Source organism: Telopea speciosissima, chromosome 8 (assembly GCF_018873765.1).
Source record: "Telopea speciosissima isolate NSW1024214 ecotype Mountain lineage chromosome 8, Tspe_v1, whole genome shotgun sequence".
Taxonomy (NCBI): domain Eukaryota; kingdom Viridiplantae; phylum Streptophyta; class Magnoliopsida; order Proteales; family Proteaceae; genus Telopea; species Telopea speciosissima.
Window position 1 is genome coordinate 47,672,303 of NC_057923.1, and position 23,636 is coordinate 47,695,938.

The window sequence follows — 23,636 nt, forward strand, 5'->3', positions numbered from 1 at the left end:
TAGGAGTGTGTGCATTAGAGCAAACCTCATCGAACGACAAGCAAATGAACTGTGAGTGGATTTTGGGTGATGTTTGGGCTTGACATATACATATATATAGATACAATCATATAGATTACATAATGGTTTATATGCTTGTATTCATTCTTGCCATGTTGCATTTTGCATATAAAACCATGTTGGATATGAATTGATGAAATGTGGATATGATGCTTTACACTGTTATATTGGGTTACGATGCCGGGTATGCCGGTGTCGGAACCTCAAAGTTCTTATTATTATATTCATTGATTGCCATCCTGGTCTATATGTGCCATGCCGTGCTGGTACCTGGGTACTAGATGGAATGGGACGTTGATGCACTCGGAATACCTCTCGAGATGATAGGAATTGCATGTAGTATATCTGTGGTTAGGATCTGCGGTCCCTTATGCTACGACCCTTGCCAACAGGGGTTTACGTGTTGGATAGTCGGAGCACCTGATGTTTGTGAAGGTGGGAGAGGCCAGGTCAGGGGTAGTAATGGCTATTTGGGGTCTGCCACTGGGTGGTCTATGGTTTCTACCGGCGTAAGTCCCTTGTGATAATTGAGGTTTCACTGGGGCGATAGGATAAGTGACCCTCAGTGTTTCCCGAGTTATCACAGTAGCATATACCATGACTTAGACTGTTTGTTAGGCAGAAAATATATATTTAACATTTTATGCATCATGGACTATGTGTGATTGTGTGTATGTGCACTCCCCTTTCCCCTCACTGGCTCAGTGGAGCTAACCCCCTGTGTACACAACTTTTAGATTTTGATATAGGTGATGGTTACTTGGCCGGCCTAGATGTACAGTCGGCGGAGTATGATTGTATTGGCACAGAGGAGCCTGAGTACGTGTCAGAGGAACATGGCGATGGTTGAACCTGTGATGATTGTGCTTATGGGCACTGATGTTACTTGGGGATTTCCCCCCACCGTTGATTCTTTTGGGGCTTATGCCCATTATGAACATTTTCTGTAATAACTTATTATACTTTTGAGTAGTTATGTCATGGTCAGCTAGTGTCAGCATTAACTATTATATTATCACTTAGACAACTGAACATACTGTAACTGCTTATGTAAATATTGCTTCCGCTTATTATAACTCTGAGAATGATTGGAATATTTATTTCTTTTTTGCTCAAATGTATTTATTTGGGTGGGCCCTTGGGTGGTGACTATGCTTTGAGACACTGTGTCGTTGATCCTAGTAGGAATTGGGGTGACGTGTGTCATCCTAATCACCCTCTTGACTGTGCTTATGGCATAAGCTTAGGATAGGGGCGTGACACTTTGCATCAGTATATTTAGTTCTAGCTATTATGGACACTGGTGTTGTAGCTAAGTGGTCTTACACTGATACATGGGTGGGTTCAGCATTTAGTTAATTCAGACGTGGACAGTTTTACAATGAAAAATTTATGTATCACATGTGAGTGGTTTTAATTTTACCAGTTCAGATGTTAAGTACTCTTCTTTGCCTTTAAAGATTCCTCATAAGGCAATTTTTTTAGAGCTGTGGTTCTATGATGTCATGGAGAAAACTGATATGAATGCTGAAATTGAGCTAATACTGTCTTTTAGATTGTCTAACCATTCACTATTGCAATGTTGTCTTGTTTCTTTGTTGCTATCAATGCTTTTGCTAATAAAGTGCGATGAACTCCTTGTTAGCTAGGTTTGTTATGCAGATAAATCAGAGAAAATGTGCTTATTTTAGTGAAAATAAGCCTTGGGTTGAGTTAGATATATATTGGGCTTTTGGTCCAATGGGTTTTCTTTGTAATTGACCACTTTACTAAGTCTAAAAATATATGTAGGAGGTAAGAATACATGAGTTAATTTATTAATTTATCTAGTTAGATCTATTTCTTTATCTTTAATTGTTATTAAAGTGTTTTAGTTAGGCTAGAACTCTAGAATAGGTCTCTATGAGCTCAGTCTTGTTTTAAGCTACTTTCCTTTATTTTATGCAGTGTTTTAGTTAGTTAAGACTACCTACATAGCAAGCTATTGTCTAGAAGAGTTTCAAGCTAATTTTGAGTCTGTTTTCAATAGGGCATCCCCTCTAAGTAACGTGCTGCTTCGGCATCCGGATGCGGTGACAACTAGGCAAGGGTTCTCGCATAATTGACAAGTGCAGGTAAAGAAGCTAGTCCAAAAGCATAGGATTAGATTAGCGTATTGGAACATTGGATCTTTAACAGGTAAGAGTCTAGAATTGATAGATGTTATGAGGAGAAGAAGGATTAACATAGCCTATATTCAAGAGACTAGATGGAAGGGTAAAAAAGCTAAGGAGTTGGACGACTTTAAACTTTGATATACAAGTGGAGTGGGCATTGTAGTGAATAAAGATTTAAAGAATGACGTGATGGATGTTAAAAGATTCGAAGATAGGATTATTTCCATCAAGCTTGTGTTGGAAAAAGATGTCAATATAGTTAGCGCTTATTCACCTCAAGTAAGATTGGATGAAAATAGTAAGTTATAATTTGGGAATAGATGGATGGATTAGTGCAAGGTTTTTATTAGGAAGAAAAGATTAGTATAAGGGGTGGTCTAAATGGACATGTTGGGAAAGATCGTAGAGGTTATGCATACATGGAGGCATGGAGGATATGGTTTTGGAGAGAGGAATGAGGAGAGGATCTTAACTTTAGATTTTGCCATGGCTTATGATTTATCCATTGTAAACATTTTCTTTGAAAAGAGAGAGGAACATTTGGTTACCTTCAAAAGTGGGCATCATAGTACCAAAATAGGTGTCGTCCTAACTAGAAGGTCTGATAGATTGTTATGTAAGGACTATAAGGTTATACTAGGGGAGAGCCTAACCACACAACATAGATTAGTGGTCATGGATATGTGCCTCACTACTCGGAATCATAAGAGAAAGGTGAGCTTATTTTCCCTAGGATAAGGTGGTAGAGTTTAAAAGGAGACACTTTGAAAATTTATTGATGAAGTGGTCAAACAAGGAAAGTAGGACTTTGAGGGTGACACTAATACGACGTAGAACGAGATGACTACTTGTATTATGAAGGTTGCTAAAGATGTCCTAGGTGAATCGAAAGGAAAACGTCATTCCTCTAGGGAGACTTGGTAGTGGGATGATGAGGTTCAAGCAACCATTAAGACTAAGCTAGTTTTTAAGACATGACAAAGAACTAAGGATGTAGAGGATCTACAAAGGTATAAATTTGCCTAAGTTAATGAAGCTAAGAAGATTATGGGAAAAACATGGGCTAAGAAATATGAAGATCTTTATAACAATCTGAGCACAAAGGAAGGGGGAAAAGCTATCTATAAGATATAGCTAAAATGAGGGAAAGAATGGGTAGAGATCTCAACCATGGTAGATGCAAGGATAAAGAATTCGGTGCCAACCTAGGTTTCGACTAGCTAGAAACCGAAATTTGGTCGAAACTTGTATTTTTTCCCAGCCAACTCGAGTTGGTGGTTTGAGGCCCAGAAATGATTTGTTTGCTATGGTTTTTTCTATACAACCATTTTTAACATTCTAAACACAATACATTAACTATTTTCACACACAAAAACTCAAAAATGGTACTTGTGGTTTTTACCCAAGTTTACTAGTGTACGCTGAATGATCTTGTACAATGTACGCCTAGTTATAAATACTAAGTTAACATATAGTTAAATTACTAGAAAACTAAGTAATTCATTTTAACCATCAAAACATAAATTATACAACACTTACCACTCAATTCCATGAGGAGTTTCGTGGTAGGTCCAATCCACATGCTGTGTACCATTGAAGATGCCGTAGTTGTTTCTCTTAATGCACCACATATGTATCCCATGACATGCTTTGGGCTCAATTGTTCTGATAGTCCATAATTACCCATCTATAAGCCCCATCATCAACTTGTCTGAGATACCCCAATCTAGGGAAGGCTCACCGAGACTATAAGAAGGTGGAGCCAGCACACATGGTTTTGCTGGATAGCCGAAGATACTATCGACAAAAGATGACCCAGCACCTGACCCATCCCCATATCCATATGTAGCAGAAGATGCATCATGGTTACTCCATATCTAAATGAAGTAGAAGATCCATTATGTCCACCACCAGTGCTCTCGAAGGATGGTCCGCCAGCATATCCACCATATAGTCCATACCCAATATATGATGCTGATCCGACGCTCTCAAAGCCACTATCATGATGTTGTGCCGGACTGGGGGTCTCTACTATGAAGGATGGCACATGCCAATGCCCAGATCGTTTAGGCTCCCCCAAACTCGTGGCTTCCATAGTGCCAGATAAGCTCGATATATCCATCCCAGATGCCTCATCAGTACGTCTGAACTGCTTGCGAGGATCTCGACTGTAACCTCTCGAGGTACGTGCACCAAGATCATCATCTTGTGTTGTATGAGTAAACTGAGTTTCCCCTGTGAAAATCTGTGGATCTTGCTCTGGGTCCTGAATCATCTGGTACTCCTCATCGCATGCTAATCTGGCATTAACATTATAATAGTATTGAGGGTAGTAGTGACGTACCCTTAGTAAATAGAGGATATCTAACCGTATAACCAACGAAATTGGGCGAAATCAACAGAAAAAGAAAGAAGACTCACCTGGCGTCAACTTTCGTGGAGGGTGTCAGAAGGTTGGAGCAGCCTAGACTCAAGTTTGGAGAAGCTCAACTCGGGAGAGTAGTCGGATAATACCCACCACCACCACCATCATCATCATCATCACCATCATGGTCCTAAGTTTGCGTAGGTGGTTTAGTGGCATCCGAGGAATGGGACCACTCATCATCATCAGTTCCACTGCTATCAGGGTGTACCTTGAATGGACGTGGGGTTTGTAAATGAACTCTGCCCTCTGTTAACATATACTCATCAACATCAGCATCCATCTGTGAAGCAATCTCACTGTTAGGCCGCCCCCCCAACCTCATCTAATAAAGTCTCACCTCGATCCTTGACCCACTCATAAAGGGAATTCTCTTCATCTTCGTCCACTTGAAATATTTTTGCCAACTCGATTGGGCTTGTATCGTGTTCCATACCAAGTTGTATGTGCTCCTATCTTGATCTCATATTATAATGCACATAGACCAAGTCCTCAAGTCTCTTAGCACTCAGTCGGTTCTACCTCTTAGAGTGTGTGAGGTTGAACGTACTCCAAGTATGCTCTCATCCAGTGGTGGAACATGTCTGGGATAACACTCTAACTGCTATCTTGGATAGGTAGGGTGAATCTCTGCCATATTGCAACTATCATTCAATTACAAGAGAGAATTAAAGATTATTGTTAGGTAATAGTAAATAAGGGTACATACTTAAATATGAATGGAAAGACTAAGGTGATTGGACCAACCAAGAGCAATGCCATCCCATGCCGCTATTGCCATTGTTCGGCCGAAACTCTTAACGACATTCCTAAAAGCTTTCAGGTATATCCATTTTAATTATTGCTTTCATCTGTTAGCATTAATACAAACAAGTATAATTGCATAAGTGTTTATATACTAGACAATAGCTAATTGATGTAGCCCTGGACCTAGACCATGAAGTTGACAAAGTGGAAGCTGCCACCTCATACCCTAAGATTCATCGTAGGTCGGCCCGGGTCAAGGAGAGGCGTGCCAGGCATGGCCAACCCTTGCAGGGATAGCCCATCCACTCCTTATCATCCCAATATTTTTAAGGAAAGAAGTTGCACCTAAAAGAGGGAAGATTTGGACTGATTTGGGAATTATCTCAACTTCTAAATAAAATATTTCTAAAATAAATAAAGGATCAATCAGCCAACTAATATATGGGGCTGATGGATAGAGAAGATTGGATTCTAATTGGGAGTATATTGGGTTGATTGAAGAGAAGATTGGATTCTAATTGAGAGTATAGTGGGTTGATTGAAGAGAAGATTGGATTCTTATTTTCTGATAGAGAGTATATTGGGCTGATTGAAGATTAGATTCTTATTTTTTCTCTTTCTTCCTTACATGTACTCAGCCTATATGTAATCCTCCATGAAGGGAGGAAAGTATGTTATGAAGTTTAATGAAATTACTCAGTTGAGTATTTGGAACTCTTAGTTGGAGTTTTGGTTGCAATTTTCATTTTTCTTGTTCGATTGATCAACTCCTGGTCACCTAGGGAATGTGATTTCGACTCTCCCGATCCATAGCTTCCAATGAGGTTGCATTACTAATTCTCACCTCGCCATTGATAACCCCTTGTCTAGTTGTATTTGGCTCAAATCTAGCAACCATTGCGTGAACTGTATTTATCAAATCTTGTCTATCTATGCTTGTAGTGGTACTTAGGATTTAGATAGTATGTTGAACACAATACAAAGTACCACAATAAGAAACTAATGATAATCTCAAATTGACGAGTTTAATTGAAGTTAATACAGTAACGACTCACCAGCCTTATGTAGTAGATGCATAAGCAACCTCTCCCATTGATCCTCGATAGTCTGAATAAACTTTGTATTACCCCTTCTATAAACTGTCTCAACCTGCATCTTCATCACATCAATAGCTGCCCACAAGTGTGATAAGGTGCGTTTCCTTTGTTGGTCCACCATTTTCAACATGGTAACAACTGGGTCTAAGATCTTTACAACTTTCTTGAGATCATCCCAAAACTTGTCACTACAAATGGTGGCCTAGGCTGTCCGACCTCTACGAGAGCTAGACCCTTGCCAGTTAAACAATTCCACCTCAAAAGAAAACATCTACCTAAGTCCAGCCTTCTTCAACTTGAAGTTTAGAAGAGCAATCCAATTAGTTGCAAACTATGTAATCACTGGTCTCACTAAGTCACCACCACACTTGCTCTTGAACATTTGCCGGACAAATCCATGATTATAGATGAAGGTGCTAACTTGGCTTGTCTTGTCTACCACCCCTTTCTCAAGTTTCAAATTCCCCATGTCTTTCAACTTGAGATCGATGCAGTGGGTAGCACATGGTGTCCAAAAGAGTCGGTACCTAGGATTGTTCATAAGTTTTTCCCCTGCCTTCTTAAAGTTGCTCCCGTTGTCAGTGACAACCTGTATCACATTATCCACTCCCACATCCTTCACCACTTCTTTTCCTTGGATGCATCAACAGACTTGAGGAACATAGTCCTCCCATAACAATTTAACATAAAGTTGATGATGAACTGTCTAGTGGGTCTAGTCCAACCATTACACATCATAGTCACTCCATAATCCTCCCACATTGGCTTCACCTCATTAATATAATCCATCAAGTCTTCCTTGTAGTGGGGCAAGTAAACATTATCATCTCATGTGGTGTGGGTCCCTTCTTTCCTGGGCCAACCTTACCTATCTCATCTAACATGTGCTGATAGTATGGCCCTTAGGTGACATTGGCTGCAATGCTGCGGTAAAAAGCCCCTTGAAGAAAGCAATCCCCACTTTATCCTTCACATTAATCCACATCTGTTTCAATCTCTTTTGTTTGAACTTTGGTCTTGGAAAGAGTGCAAGATCCGTCTGAAGGGCCTTAACAACTGGGTTACGGACTGGGGGGTGGGGGTGGAGCCCGTGGGGCTGGGTTTGGTTTTGGAGCCCTTATACTCTAGCTCCTCCTGAATGGTATCTCTGGTTCTCTATGTCTCGACCTCCTCCTCCTCCAGGGTTACTTGGCTCATCTCTAGCCTGTCTAGATGAACCAGCTCCCCTAGCCATTTGTGACCTTTTCTCATTATCAATCCTAAGTTGCTCTTTGCTCTCCATCCTTGCCCTCCTCATTTTTGTAGCCTCTGCCCCTGTTTCTACATCATACTCATCTAGCTCATCATTGTCATAATCCTGCTCCCCTAAGTCAGGATACCTATCTAGACATGCTTCATCGAACTCATCCCTAGTAGCCCTCTTCTCCCTCCTAGCTTTTACTCTGCCCCTCAAATGCGTTGCCATAACTATCTTTATCTCACTTGGCACATTAGGGCAGCCTATGACATTCCTATCTCCACCAACAAGATGTCACTTCAATCTAGTGGCTCCACCTCCCAACATTTGCTTCCTGTAGTTATTACACTTTGACTTCTTCTTGTCAGCTGAAATGGGTCTCCCATGCAGTCATGCAATGTCCCCTATTATGTAACAGTAGTTTTTACCAACTTGTTGCAACAAGAACACTACAAATATAACTCGTAAACAACAACAAAGCATATTCTAAATTTTCCCCAAAGTATGCCATTTTTTTCCTTTTTAAAATAATTTTAATAATTACGAATTAATTAGCTAACATAAATTAATTGAAGAACATCACACTAATCAAATACAGCTGAAAACATATTCTATATACTTTAACTATTTTTCTACATTTTTTAAACTAAAACAGAATATTTCTCTTCTCTTATTTATTTATTTAATTTTTTTTATTTTTTTTTTGAATTCCAGCAATTATTTTTCAAAAAACAAAAAATTTAAATAAATAAATAAAATCAAAAAAAACAATTTGACACTGTCACGCCGTTGATTGGCCAACAATGTCTAACATATTAAATTGGTGTCCATCCATCATATATGCCATATTTTTTTCAAAAATATGTTGTAGGAAAATAGTATATATAAAAACAGAAAAATTAAAAATTAATTGGCCTACAAACAAAAAAAAAAAAAAACCGGACTCTGTAGAATCGGAGATCGGGCCATGTAACTAACATATATAAATTTGAAAGAATTCTACCATGTCCATGTTACCATGTATTGTACAAAAAATTGAATTTTGGAAAGAAAACAGTTACCTTTGAGATTCAAGATTCAAAATCCTCTACTAGGAATCTTGATACAATTTGTAGAAGCACAAAATGGCAAAGTTGAGTGAAGAATCAGATCTCTCCATATGTCGAAAATGTCAGCTCCAACACTTCTCCGTCAAAACTGCTTGAAATGAGCAAGTTTCGATCGAGACTTGTGATTTTATAAGATGGGTTCGACCTGGTTCAACACTGTTTTGGTCAAAACAGTGTCGAAACTGGTCGAATTTAAAGTCAACTTGGGTTTCGTCTCGGTTGGCTGCGATACCGAGATTTAGTTCCATGGTTGGTGAAGATGATAAAGTACTAAAAAGGGATGAGGACAATAAGGAGAGATGGGAAGTTTATTTTTGCAGCCTACTAAATGAAGACACGTCTAGTAAGAGTGTCCTGGAAGATTGCATTACCCATAAAAACACCACATTATGTAGATATATACGAAAAATTAGGCTGTCTGAAGTAAAAGAAGCTTTAAGGAACATGAAAATAGGCAAGGCACAAGGCCCAGATGAGGTCCCAATAGAAGTGTGGAAGAGCTTAGGAATCTATGATTTATCTTAGCTAACCAAGCTGTTTAATAAGATTATGAGCATAAGGAAAATGCTAGATGAATCGAGGAGAAACATTCTGGTTCCAATTTACAAAAATAAAGGTGATATTCAGAGTTGCAATAACTATAGAGGCAAAAATCTAATGAGTCATACTATGAAATTATGGGAGAGGATTATTGAAACCTACCTGAGACAAGAAACTACTATTACGGAGAACCAATTTGGTTTTATACCTGGAAGATCCACGATAGAAGTTATTTACTTAGGAGACTTATGGAAAGATTTATTAACTTAGAAAAAGCTTATGACAGAGTCCCTAGAGAGTTAATCTAGGAAGTACTAGAGAAGAGAAGTGTTTCAAATAAATATGTGAACATAATTAAATATATGTATGATGGTGTGGTAACAAGTGTAATAACTGGAAGTGATGAAGCATGAATTGTTATTTTGCAAGTTGGAGGTTGTTGGAAGTCTGACACCAATAATAAAGCATAGGATGAACTCAATTGTGCACCATCAAAGGAAGAAATGGAGGAAATAGTTAAAGAGGAGAAGTGAGGAGCCTATCACTTGGATGAGCTAGCAAAGTAGAATCCAATTTTTCTAAACAAGTTTGATTTGTATTGTGAAGGCAAGAGGGAATAGCAATTAGGCATCAATGATTCAAGGTGAAAATCAGGTTCCTTGCAAGGTAGAAAATTTTCCTTCATTTCACGAGCTAGAGCCTATAGTTGAAGTTTAAATTGAAATCACAGAAGCCTGCAATGACAACAAAGAGGCAATACTTGGAGACTTGGCCAAACTTCCAACAATCAGAGGCTGCTAATGTGGAGATTGCATTACAGAGGTTGATGAAGACACAGTCAAAGCAGTAGTACCAGATGAGGTTGTGATTAAAGGAAGACTTCGAATACACTCCGCATGAAGCTCTCACCGCCCCTAATGCTAGTCTTACCGTTAGAGAGTTTATTGAGTTTGTGATTCCACTTCACTACTTTGAAAAGAAAACTCCCATGGTTAAAGGCTATTTCCTAACGTCCCTACATCACCAAACTTTTGTTTGGGAATGGTCAAAGCTGCTACTCACATGATGTTTCCCCCCTAGTCATTGCAAAACTCGAGGTCAATTTTTTTCAAGACAGGGAGAATTGATACGGGTAAATCAGCAAAAGTGGGCCTATTTTAGTGGAAATAAGGGCATCTTTGGTATAGTTTTTATTTTTTATTTTTGTCTTCAAAAACGTTTTTGGTTGTGTTTGGTATCATTTATGGAGCCTGTTTCTATTTAAAAAGGATTGAAAAGAACCAAAAGCTAAAAATAGATGGAAAGCTGTTTATGATTTTTGGTTGAAAATCACTTCTAGCCATTTATGCGGGGACTTTAATGAGCACGTGCTTATAGGTCTCAAAATCAATGGGTAAGAGCGTCATTTCCGTGTTTAATTAGAAATATCCTCCTTCCTCTAACTTCTTCTTCTTTCTCCTCTTGCGGCCCCTTTGTCACTCCCATTCTTCTTATTTTTCCTACAACTCCATCCACCCCCTCATCTTCTTCTTCCGGCTACCCTATTCCCCAATAGCATTGAAGCTCTTTCTGCTTCTGCCTCTCTCTCTCTCTCTCTTGCGCCGTTCGGTGCTCAAAAGCAGTCACTGTCTCCTTTGATCTCTCTCGGACTTGGTTATGAGGTAGTAATTGTTTGATCTATTGATCTATCTTTTTCTTTCGATTTGTTTCCTATTCCGTATGGCTAATGATCGTTTTTTAAGTTTGATTTGTGGTTTATGTTCACTGGATTGATCTGTAATTCTTTTTTGCTTTATGGGTTTTGTTAAAGTAGGCAAAAGAAATGATCTTTTCTTGTCTTCGATTGTATTTGAGAGAATGGATTCGGAACGATTGGTTTTTTCTTTCGTTGTTCTCTTTGTTGCTGATTTGGGTTTTTTGTTTTGTCAATTATTTGCTTCGACTTGATGCTATTGGGATTTTTTTTTTCTGTTTATTGATTTGGGTTTTCTGTTTTGTCAATTATTTGCTTCGATTTGCGCTCTAATTGTTTTCTGTTTGAAGGGCTTTTTGCGTTCTTATCGAATTCTCCCCCATGTCTTCTTCTTCTGCTTCCGCCATGACCAAGAACGTACTTGCAGAAACAGAGAATAGCCCCAAAAAGCCCTTCAAACAACGCAATTCCTCATCAATTTCTCTCTACTCACCTAAACTCTCTCTATTCATTCTTATCACCTGTGTCATTATCTTTATTTTCCTCCAAACTCTTACTTTAATGCAATCCATACACTCTTCCCCATCCTCCCCTTTCTCATGGGCTTTCCTACGCAAATGGGAGAACATTGTCAACACCACAATTAACTTCAAAAGGTATATTATTTTGTATATTGGATCAGGACACACACTATGGTTCATGAAATAAGGAAAATCCAAAGAGATTGATACCCAACAACTCGGTTCTGAGTTTATGCTTTGGGAAAGAAGATGGGTAAAGGTGGCATCTCTCCACCCACCCACTTCAAAAAACTATTATGCACATAGGTATGCCAAACATATGTCTTTGTCTACAATCTATTCTGTGTAGTGGTTACGGGTTACCAAACGATTTTCATGTTTTGACCAAAAATGATTTTCACAAATGATTTTTGTTAAATAGGCAAAAATAAAAAATAAAAAATAAAAACTATACCAAAGATGCCCTAAGTCTTGGGTTAAGTTATATACATGTTGGGCATTTAGTCCAACGGGTTTCTTTGTAATGGGCACTTTAATGGGTTAAGTTATATGTGTTGGGCATTTAGTCCAACGGGTTTTCTTTGCAGTGGGCACTTTAATGGGCCTAAATTATGGGTAGGAGGTAGGAGGGATTTTTATCCGCTGCTGTAACTGCAGCACTGCTGTACTCATCATGTGGCGCTGCAGGTGCCATGTGTGCACAGCGGGCCCCACATGGCACACATGGCACCTGCAGCGCCGCATGATGAGTACAGCAGCGGATAATGATCCAAGGTAGGAGTACAGATTTACTCTATTAGGTTAGTTTAGGGGTGTCAATGGGTCGGTTTGGTCCGGTTTCGGTTTGGGTTTTTCAGTTTCAGTGTGGCTTTTAGAGAAATCGAGACCAATCCAATAAGAACTTTTCGGTTTTGGCTCGGTTTTGGCTTCGGTTTCGGTTTCGGTGCGGTTTGGTTTCGGTTTATGATAATGGGTTGATATTGGTTTGTATTCGGTTCGGTACTGGGTTTTTTGTAAACAAGTTGGGTTCGGTTTGTGCCTATTTTCTTCTCTTTCTCTTTTCAACTATATAAAATATTTCATTAGCCCCACACTTAAAAAGGAGATCAATGGAACAAGCATTGTTACAAATCAATTTCCCTATTTTCATAACCTCATACTCATTGACTTGTAACAATTTATCTTACAACCATAAATTTGCTCACTAATATTGAAATCAATTCAATGATTCATAACCTTATACTCATTATTTTCTTATCGGTTTCATTCGGTTCGGTTTGTTATCGGTCGGTCCAGTGTGGTTCGGTTTTCAACCGGTCCCGTCATACTCCAGTCCAAAACCAATCCAATAAGGATCGGTTCGGTTCGGTCTCGGGTCTTTTCGGTCAGTTTCGGTCGGTCTTAACGGTTCGGGTTAGGTTTTGACACCCTTAGGTTAGTTTGAGTTGTTATATTTCAGTTTGACTCCTTTACCTTACGTAGAGGGTTTACTTTTAAGTGTCCTTTTGTTTTAAGTCACCTAATGACTATGTAAGTGTGGTTAGACAGGTTTCTTAGATAGCTAGGGACTGTTTTTCTTTTAAATAAACAGTTGGCCATACTCAATGATTTTATGCATTGAAGCAATGGTTGTTGCCTTTTTGCTGCTGATAAAATATGCTGCTGTGAGACTCAATTAAGAGTCAAACTCTTGGGATTGGAAAGATTATGATTAGGCTTGTTGGTGGGAGATCAAAGGTCATATCCTGTTCTATATTCACTGTTTCCTTCTCTCAAGTAAGTTTTTTTTCACCTATCGTTATTGGTGTTTGCTGGGATTGATTTAACTTGAGTTTGGAAGGATTAATCATTATCCTTTACTGCTGTCCATATGCTGTTGATGTTGAGAGTTAAATCACAGCAAGGGATACCCAAATTGAGGCTGCAGCAGCCCAATTTTTTGGGTCCTTTTGGATGAAAACGAGATTGACAATAAAAGGAATCGACCCATTGGATTCTGCCCAAACTTTGGGGCATTGAAGCTCATCCTAAATGTGACCTTGGACCAGGTTTTTAGCCAGATCAGATCTGCTGATCTGTTGTTATAAGAAATCACTTGAGTTGATTTCAGGTTACAGGTTTCAATAATTTACTGTTGACTCAAAATCCGACCATTAGAATGTTGCTGTATTTTGGGGATTATCTATTCTAACAGTTTATGAACAGTAGCCAGAATCTGACCTTACCTTGTCATTGACCTAAATTCTGTTTTAGGGTTTGCTTGAGGTCCTAAGATTCATCCTTTCTACCCCCACCACATAGCTTCCAGAATTGTTTTTATTATCCAGGTGTGAACCTTATCCTAATTGCATGAGTAATCATGGCAAATTTTTGGCAGGCCCATCTACGATCTTAACCCAGTTAAAACAGATCACAAAAATATCTTGTACAGAATCTAAGTTTGGGCTGGCTCCAGGTTGGATGAATAGGTAGAAACATGCCCTCATTGTCCGACCCTGACCCAGATTTGTGCCCCACCCCTAAATGAGTTTTGCTTCTTGATCTATGGTGTAATAAAAATTCCTACTTAGTTTTTTGTTTTGATCCATTGATTTACTGATATTTTTATTTGAATTTTATGTTCAGGATGGTGTCATTCTTGGAGCAGACACGAGAGCCACAGAAGCGCCCATAGTTGCTGATAAGAACTGTGAGAAAATTCATTATATGGCTCCTAACATATATTGCTGTGGAGCAGGTACTGCTGCTGATACGGAGGCTGTGACAGGTGCTATTCAACATCCCCCCCCCCTCTTAATTCTTTTCTTTCTGGTGTAAACATTGATTTTTGTATGATTGCTAATGTTGCCATACAGGCTGCATCAATTTTCCAACTTGTGCTATCTTCTATGTCTGTTGTCAGGATGCAAAACTCTGATGTGTTTACCCTAGTTTCTAAATTGCTTTCGTATTTCTCTGTTTTTCTTAAGATGGTTTGGATTTGCTTGCCTGACTTCTTGTTCTCCTTGCCCAGTTACCAAGGGCATGTCAGTGCTGCTTTGGTCCTTGGTGGAGTTGATGTCACAGGGCCACATTTGCATCCTGTGAGTTTTGATTTTTTTTTTAGGGGTGCTGTTCTCTGTGTCGCAGCGCAGCCTGCGCCCAAGCACATGGGGGTGGGTGCAATGACCATCCTGCCCCCCTGCACAGGCTGCCCATGTGCCTGGGTGCAGGCTGTGCTGCGGCACAGAGAACATTCTCCCTTTTTTTTATTAACAGGCTTCTGACGAGGACAGTCCTTATGGTTTGTGTGATGTGAAGTTTGTGAATAGAATGTTGTATCCTGCAGATCTATCCACATGGATCAACTGACACTCTGGCATTTGCAACAATGGGTTCTGGATCTTTGGCAGCCATGGCTATCTTCGAATCAAAGTACAAGGAAGGCCTGACTGTAAGTTGGTCTGCTATAGTTAAAGCCTTGATACATTTGTACCTTGAATATTAGTCCTTGCACATTGTAACTCACAATTATTGGTTTAAAATCATGACAACATTCATGCTGGTTGGTGGTGGTGTTGTCTGTCATGAAAGGCACATGTTCACTTGACCACCTCCATGTTTCTATTAAATAGACTGCATGGGGCATGTGTTTTCTCCTGTGACTCTAGAATGCACTTTAGGTAATCTTATGGAATTTGAAGTCTTGCATATTTGATTGCAGAGGGATGAAGGAATACAGCTTGTGTCTGAGGCTATATGTTCTGGAATTTTCAATGATTTGGGAAGTGGGAGCAATGTTGATGTTTGTGTGATTACTAAGGTTTGTTGATCACTAGTTTTCTTTCGGGACTCGGGAGCTGGTGCACTCCTAAACCCCACTATGGAAAAATGTGTGTGTGTGTGTGTATATATATATATATATTGGTTCTCTCTGGTTGATCATTTTTTTTCGTGTGTGGCAATGCTGCTGGTACAGGGACACACGGAGTATCTGAGGAATCACCAGAAACCAAATCCTCAGACATATGTCAGCTCAAAAGGCTTTTCTTTTCTCAAGGGTCAGACTGGTTAGTAATTTCTTCAAGTAGTCAGTTCTTTTAGCTGTGCTTCTTATCAACCCCAACCTTGTATCTTTGTAGTTCAAAGAGCATATTTAGTTCCATCAGTTTTGCTTGTTTATGTCTTTACTCGGTGTAAGTGCATTTTTGCATGTCAAACATAAAATATTGTCTGGCTTGCCTTGAGCTAATTTAGCTAAAGTTGCTAATGTACCTCTTTTAGCTCATTGTCTTAGTATCAGGTCTGTTACCTACGGAAATCAAAGAAGGGGAAGGAGAGAAGAAGAAGAAGGGAGAAAAGAGATGAAGCAGCCAAGTGTAGATTGTAGTGATTAAGGGAGAAGGAGGATACAACATATAGGGATTAAAGAAAAGGAAAAAAAAAAAGACAAGACTGCCCTCACAATGGAGCCTAAAGGGAGTCTCGGGATTAGACCCAGGCACTAATCCCGAGACTCTGTTTTGGGCCCACGACATACATTCTAACACTCCCTCTCAAGCTGGAGCATATATATCAATCATGCCCAGCTTGTTACAAATATACTCAATCCTCCCATTCCCAATGACTTAGTAAATCCATCTGCAAGCTGCTCTCTAGTTCTAGCATGCCTTGGAAGAATCAATCCATTCTGCATCTTTTCTCGAACAAAATGGCAATCAATTTTAATGTGCTTCGTCCTCATGAAATACAGGATTAGAAGCAATATGAATTAATGCTTGGTTATCACACCATAAATGCATGGCAATTGGAGTCTTGAATCCCAATTCAGACAATAGTTGATGTATCCACATTAACTCACATGTCAAATGTGCCATAGTTCTATACTTTGACTCAACGTTGGAACGAGCCACCGCACTCTGCTTTTTGCTCTCCATGAAACCAGATTTCCTCCAACAAAAGTGCAGTACCTAGTAGTCGACATCCTGTTAGTTGGAGATCCTGCTTAATCAGCATCTGAAAACCTTTAAACTCTGCTATGCCCATGATCTCAATATACAATTCCTCTATCTGGAACCTTTTTAAAATACCGAAGAATACGAACAACTGCATCTCAATGAGAGGTTCGAGGAGAGGAAAAGAATTGATTCACCACACTAACTGGAAAAGCAATGTCGGGTCGGGTAACTGTTAAGTAGTCAGCTTACCCACCAATCTCCTATATTTCTCAAGGTTATCAAGAGCATCTCCTCCTTCAGCAATAAGTTTTGCATTCTAATCCATAGGTCACAAGTGTAGAACTGAGCATATCTGTCTCAGTGAGCAGGTCCAACACATACTTTCGTTGTGACAGAAACACTCCCTTCTGAGACTGAGCCACTTCAATTCCCAAAAAATATTTCAACTTCCCCAAGTCTTTAGTCTGAAATTAATGTTGAAGATATGACTTCAACTTAGCTATACCAACTGAATCATCATCAGTGATGATAATATCATCAACATATACAATCAGAAAAATCCTCCCTGCACCTGACTGTCTATAAAAGAATGAGTGGTCACTTCCACACCTAGATAGGCCAAAGGCAAGAGCAACTTTAGTAAATCTGCCAAACCACGCACGAGGAGACTGTTTCAGCCCATACAAGGACTTTTTTAATTTACACATCAATCCAGACTCCCCCTGAGCAACAAACCCTGGTGGTTGCTCTATAGAGACCTCCTCCTGCAGCGTACCATGTAAGAACGCATTTTTAACATCAAGCTGAAATAAAGGCCAACGAAATGTTGCTGCAAAAGAGATCAGAATTCAAACAGAGGTAAGTTTGGCAACAGGTGAGAAGGTATCAACATAATCTACACCATACACATGTGCATAGCCCTTAGCAACAAGTCTTGCCTTCAAACGGGCAAGAGAACTATTCGGATTCACTTTCACTGCGTAAACCCATCGACAACCAATGGCAGTTTTTCCTTGAGGCAACAGTACCATATCCCATGTATCATTCACCTATAAAGCCGTTAATTCTTCTTCCATAGTTGTCCTCCAGCCAGGACTAGATAATGCCTCTATCACAGACTTGGGAAGTGGATGGGCCTCAATAGTAGATAGAAAAGAACGAAACGGAGAAGACAAAGCCGAATAAGAAACAAAGTTAGAGATAGAATGTTGAGTACAACTATGGATACCTTTTCTTTTAGCGATTGGAATGTCAAGATCAGAAGCAACAGGCTCAACTGGGGGGTATCGGTAGTAGGGTTTGTAGCAGATGAAGACGTGGCCGAGTCGGTGAGTACTGGAGAGGTAGCAGCTACTTTTGGGCCACAGATATACACTTGGAGTGGTGGCAAGTCTTGTGCAGGGGCTGGTGGCGCTGGATCAGGATACTGAACAATATACATAGGGAAACCATCATCCAACTCATAAGCATTTATTGGAGCAGCATGATAAGGCGTGGATTCAAAGAAAGAGACATCTGTAGTAATAAAATATTTGCGCAAAGTTGGGGAATGACAACGGTACCCCTTTTGGGTACGAGAATAGCCAAGAAACCTACATTTAATAGCTCTTGGATCCAACTTAAACAATCTAGGCTTATGGATACGAATAAAACACCCCCCCCCAAAAAAAATACGAGGTGGCAAAACAAAGGTTCAGTTGGAAACAATAAAGAATGAGGATTGTCTCCCCACAAAACGGATGAAGGCATGCAATTAATAAGATAGCATGCAGTAAGTACAACATCAGCCCAGAAATGTTTAGGAACCTTCATTTCAAACAACATGGAACGAATAACCTCCATTCGATGACGATTCTTCCTTTTTGCCACACCATTTTGTTGTGGTGTGTCAGAACTGGAAGATTGATGAACCATACCATGCTGAACCATAAAAGCTGAAAAAGGGGCCGAAAAGTACACTTTGGCATTATCACTACGAAGAATTTTCACATTCATACCAAATTGAGTTCAAATTTCAAAAATAAAGGCACAAAATATTGAAAATAATTCAGACCGATTTTTCATTAAATATAACCTAGTCATCCTTGAATTATCAACAACAAAAGTGACAAAATACTTCAACCCAAATTTGATTCAACAGGACACGGACCCCAAACACATCAGAATGGACCAAAGAAAAAGGAGATGCAGATCTCTTATTGACTCTAGGGGGATAACTTATACGGTGAAGTTTCCCAAACTGACAAGACTTACTCTCAAGACTAGAAAGAGAATTAAAACTAGAATCTAACTTCATAAGACTTTCCAAAGAAGGATGACCAAGCCGACAATGAATTTGAATTGGTGAGAAGCAACACTGGAGCAAGCAATAGACTAAGAGCCTTCAAGTAAATACAACCCCCCTGACTCACGTCCTCTACCAATCATCTTCTTCGTGGCGAGATCTTGAAAAACACATGAATCAGGATAGAAAGTCACGGAACAATTAAAGGTATTAGTTAATTTACTCACAGACATGAGATTAAATGGAAAATTTGGAAGGTAGAGAACTGAGGACAGGGACAATGAAGAATTAGGGTGTACAATACTAGGGCCCTTAACCTTTGCTAAAGATCCATCAGCTAAGGTAACACTGGATGTTGATGGAGCCAAAGAAGAAAAAATACCTGACATTCCTGACATCTGATCGGATGCCCCTGAATCAATGATCCAAGGACAGGATGCAGCAGAAAGGCATGTAGTGGCATTACCTGTCTTAACCAAAGTAGCAGTGGAAGAAGTAGGTTGTGAAATCTGGAATTGGTTGTTCCGAGCATACTCTTCATCTGACATAACAATCACCTTACCCTCAGAAGGTTGGTACTAAGGGGCTGAATCACTACTAGCAAGGGAGTTGGCAAACTGATGTTGTCCAGGCTTCCCAGGAAGCTTCCAACAAAATTTTCCGGACCGCACCCGAACCATCAGAAGTGGCATTAGACTGCCCATAAGACTACTCATAACCTTGGCTGTTACTTGGCTGATTGAGACCCCATCTTGTACCACGACCAGTCCCACGTCCATGACTTCCCCCACAGTAACCACCATCTCCATGATTACCACCAACAGCCCCAGTTTGTGAAACTAGAAGTATCAGTTGCTGGTGTGGAGTCACGAGAACTCTCACGAGATACGCGAAGGACACGAGCAAACGTATCTGGAAGAGGGGCAATATTCTCACTACCCAGAATTTGTGATCTAACAGACTCATACTCATGCCCAAGTCCTCCCAAAAATCCCATAACAACCAATTGTTCTCTTTGAACTTGCATCTGCTTCACATCTGACGAATAGAGAGGAGGGTATTTAATTCTTCATACATTTTCTTAAAGTCAGCAAAGTACTGAGTGATGGAGCGACCCTTTCTTTCAGTTCTATAAAACTCCTGTTATAGTTCATAGATTCTTGACAAATTATTCTGACCAGAATAGAGTAATCCCAAGTAGTCCCATAAATCTTTCACAATGTCAATGTCAATACCAAATCAACAGCATGATTCTCCATTGAGTTCAACATCTGACCAAGAATTTTGGCATCAACAGTTCCCCATGTTGCATCCTCTGGTGGTGAAGGTTCTGTCAAGTGTAGTTGCTGATTTCGACCAGTCAGAACAAGCTTCACAATTTTCAGCCATTGCTGAAAATTGGTAATACCATCAAGTTTCTTCTCTACGATTCAATTGGAAGAGGACACCACTTCAGTAACCATTGCACTGCTCTTATCTTCGTCACCCATGCTGTCCCTTTGAGGAAGGACCCAAAAACTTGAAACACTTCAACAAATAATATGGCACTCAATTGCCAATAAAGAGAAAATACCTCAACACACACCAATAAATACTTCAACAAACACCAATACAGCTGCTGTCACCAATTGAATCACACCAATATAGCTGCTGCTACCAATCAAATCATCAAACTCCATCCACTACTGCAGGAAAATACGATAGGATTGCTGTTCCATGAATTGAATCTTCAAACACATCAAATCAGCACCTATGGCAATCGATTGCGAATCACACAACCATAAACATCACCATAAACAACTCACAAATCTGCTTTGAATTGAGTAATAGCAGATTTACATCATGTGCTCCCTATTTGCAACCAACAAACACCAACAAAATCGCAGGGGTGAAAAATCACCCCCTTCCTTAAGGTCGTGAACCTCTGGTTGTGTTAACCAGAAATCGCAGAAGGTAAAGAAACAGAAAAAAGAGGAAGAAACGAGAAGAGAGACTAGAGAGACTTGCGCAGATTTGTACCAGGCCTAAGAAGTCTGCTCTGATACCATGTTACCTGCGGAAATCAGAGAAGGGGAAGGAGAGAAGAAGGAAGAAAAGAGATGCAGCAGCCAAGTGTAGATCGTATTGATTAAGGGAGGAGGATACAACACATAGGGATTAGGGAAAAGGAAAAAAGACAAGACTGCCCTCATGGTGGAGCCTAAAGGGAGTCTCGGGATTAGACCCATACGCTAATCCCGAGACTCTGTTTTGGGCCCACGACATACATTCTAACAAGGTCCAAGAGAGACAGGTACCATTTTGAAAGGGGATTCTTGGCTGGTAATTTGCCATCTAGTACATGATTCCAACCTCGGGTCGGCCAACATTTAAAGCCATGATAATTGGGTCACCTTGACCATCTAATTACATGATCTTGGTAATACTCTAAAATCATCTACAGTGCTTCACAGAAAGTTCATTGATGGACAGGACTATTTGCTTTGTGCAATGGAGCTCCTGTGGTTTATTTAAGTGTGTACCTCCAATGCAATCTGGATCATTAGATGCTGAACAAATTTTTCTGAGATTTCTTCCAAATTCATGTACCAGACAGGTTTGGATGGTAAAAGCAAAAAAATTATAAGAACGAAAACTGAAATTTTAGCAAAACCTTTGATTTAGAATCTCATTATGTTTTAGTAAACAGTATCTGTAACAGCTGAGACCATTGACTGAGTGTCTTGCATTTTCTTTTTAATTTGATAAACTTATTTTTATTATTTTATAAAAATTATGCAGAAGTGTAACTGAAAACATTAGGATAGGCTATCACAATGGGCACCTCATTTTGAGCCACATGGAGGGGGGCATGTGGTTGATATGAACCATCGGTTAGATAGATCACATTGTCGATTTCCCAGTTGTCAAGTTGGGTGAACTTAACCATTTGGCTGACCTTGTGTTGTGGGCTTCTCCATGAGTATTGTCAACTGTTCAACTGTTTTAGCCATACCTTGTGTTTTTAACCAATGTTGATCATCTTTTTAGCCACGTGTAAGAATCTATTCTGAAAGTTTACAGGTATTCAAGAATTGTGGGTCGCCTCTTCCCAAAATTTGACCACCAAATGGGTTGCCAGGTGGCAACTACAGGCTGCCTGTTTTGAATGGCCTGGTGCATTGTGCTACCCCCATTCTATAAATTAAGTTCAAATAGCTTCAAATGTGTTTTTCTCTTCTTTTTGGATATTCAAACATTATAATTGGTTCTTCTAACAAGTCAGTTTCAGAATAATTTGCAATTACATCATATAAGTAACCAGTACGCACCTTAGACCTATCATAATGGTTATATTTCATTGTTGAATTTAGTATTTTGGGTCCTCAGGCTGCAAAACCATCTATAAAAAACATATTCAAAGTTTCCAACCAATTTTGGAAGGTTGTAGTTTCTCTAAAAACAAAAGGCCAAACCTGTGTTTACCTTCGTCTATGGATTCTAAAACCTCATCTAATTCATCCATTGATTCTTCATCTTCACCCATGACTTTCTTGTATTTTATTTATTTTATTTCTTTATTTTTTTATTTTTTTAGTTTTGGAAGAAAAATTAGGGTATATTGGTTCTGGGAGTACAAGTCAAGATGGATTAGTGAATGAACAAAGTGACCAATTGATAATTTGTAAATGATGTCATCCCTATATATGTAAGAGGCGCAAATAGATTTTTAACTTTTTCTTTGGTCATCTTGTCCATACAGAAGTTTTGAAGACAAAAATCACTCCAGTGAAGAGAAAGTGGAAATAATTGAAGGAGGTGATGCCATGGAGGAGGAGATGCAAGTACCAGTGGCTAGTTGCAGTACTTGGGATTTTAGGTCCCAGGTTTATAGACTTTTAAAATTCAGTTTAAGCTTTCCTTTTTATGCCTTCTATTTGTGAATGATTACAACACCCAGGGAAGAGAGCCACTAGAGTGATCAGAGATTCCTACGGGTAAAACATGTTAAGAGATGTGGGAATAAGCTGATGCAAAACAAAAACCTTCTACTCGTCTGTTTTTATTCTTTTGTTGTTTGCAATGAGGAAAAAGGGAGTATCTTGGGGTACTTTTTTTTGTTCTTTCAGTCGTTTCAGTGAAAGAGGGAAGTTTTGATCTCCAGTTTGTTGAACCGAGTTTGGTGAATGGTAGGCATGTTTGGAGATGCTTTTCTCATTTAGTAGAGGAGAGAAAACGGGAAGAATATTCTAGTGGGCCATTGATGGTCGAAACCCAAGAATCATTGATGAAGAAATGGAGAACTTCAGGTCATGTGGATTAGTGACTTGTTTATTGATCGATTCAATATCAGTGAAGATAACACTGGAGTCCTGGAAAAGAGGTGGGGGGGGGGGGGGGGGGAGAGATTATGTTCTAAGAAAGCATTTGATTCTGCGTCCATGTAATCTGAAAGTGTGTTTAAAGAAAATTGATCTATGCTCCATTCCAGTTTGGGAAGTAAAGGAAGAGAGAGAACTGAAAGAATACTCTAGTTGGCCATTTGTTGGTCAAGAGCCCTCTTATGGGTTTACCAAAGAATAATTAATGAAGCATTGGCGAATTTCAGGTCATGTGGATTTTAATCTTCTTGATAGGAACTTCTTTATGTTGGACATCTTCGATGTTTTGTTTTTTAACTCTTTGGGCACTAGTCAACTTGTTGGAAATGTGTCCATCAAATCCATATTTATAAGAAAAATATATAAATTAATTTGCATGATTTAATAACGGGTTTTAGTAGTCCTTAGATTTTTACATTAACTGTTCATGACTTGAGACGGGACTCAACATCCCATGTATATGGTCGTC

At 39.4% G+C, this 23,636-nt stretch overlaps 1 pseudogene; it reads left to right on the top strand.

Moving 5' to 3' along the window:
* LOC122672375 overlaps positions 1–23,109 on the top strand; it is a 41,739-nt pseudogene extending 18,630 nt beyond the window's left edge.
* The last annotated feature ends 527 nt before the right edge of the window (positions 23,110–23,636 follow it).